Below are 638 nucleotides of genomic sequence, written 5' to 3'. Positions count from 1 at the left end.
ATTATGATAATTAAGAGAGTTTAACTTGGATATATGGTTTTGTTTATAATTTCAAGCTTTCCAAAAAATGAATAAGGTCAAAAGGCTCTATAGTATGAAAATTGTGGTGGTTATAATTTTCTTGGAGAGTTGTTAAGAATTCTTTAGAGCCTACTTTGAGTCACTAAATGACCTCCTATGGATTGAAAGGATGGGTTTTAGACAAAATCATCCTTTAAGGATATAGAGTAGCTAGAGATCTAATTTATGGAGTGTTAGATCAAAAGCTATACTTCTAAGAAGTTCGACTACCTTTTCTAAAATATTCTAATTTTGTATCAACTTCTAATATGTCTTCTCCAACCTTCAAATTCAAGGGGGATTCCAAATGATGTAATCTTAAATCTATTCCAAATCCTAAACCTCATTTGGGTTACTTAATTTCATTTCTTACAATGTAGAGGTTGGTTTGTTATAAATAGATAATACTAAGTGTGGGGGGTGGGGGGAGGGGTGAATCTGTATTCTAAAAATTTTTTCCCACAACTAGATATTGTTAATTACTTTACAACATGCATATGAATGTAAACCAATAATTTGGAACTGTAAACATATCCATACACAACAAGAACTCATAACAACATATTTCGTTAACTAGG

This window comes from Cupressus sempervirens, chromosome 7 (genome assembly GCF_028749045.1).
Source record: "Cupressus sempervirens isolate cs-2001-9-10 chromosome 7, ASM2874904v1, whole genome shotgun sequence".
NCBI classification, from domain to species: Eukaryota; Viridiplantae; Streptophyta; class Pinopsida; order Cupressales; family Cupressaceae; genus Cupressus; species Cupressus sempervirens.
Note: the sequence above shows the minus strand (reverse complement) of the source record.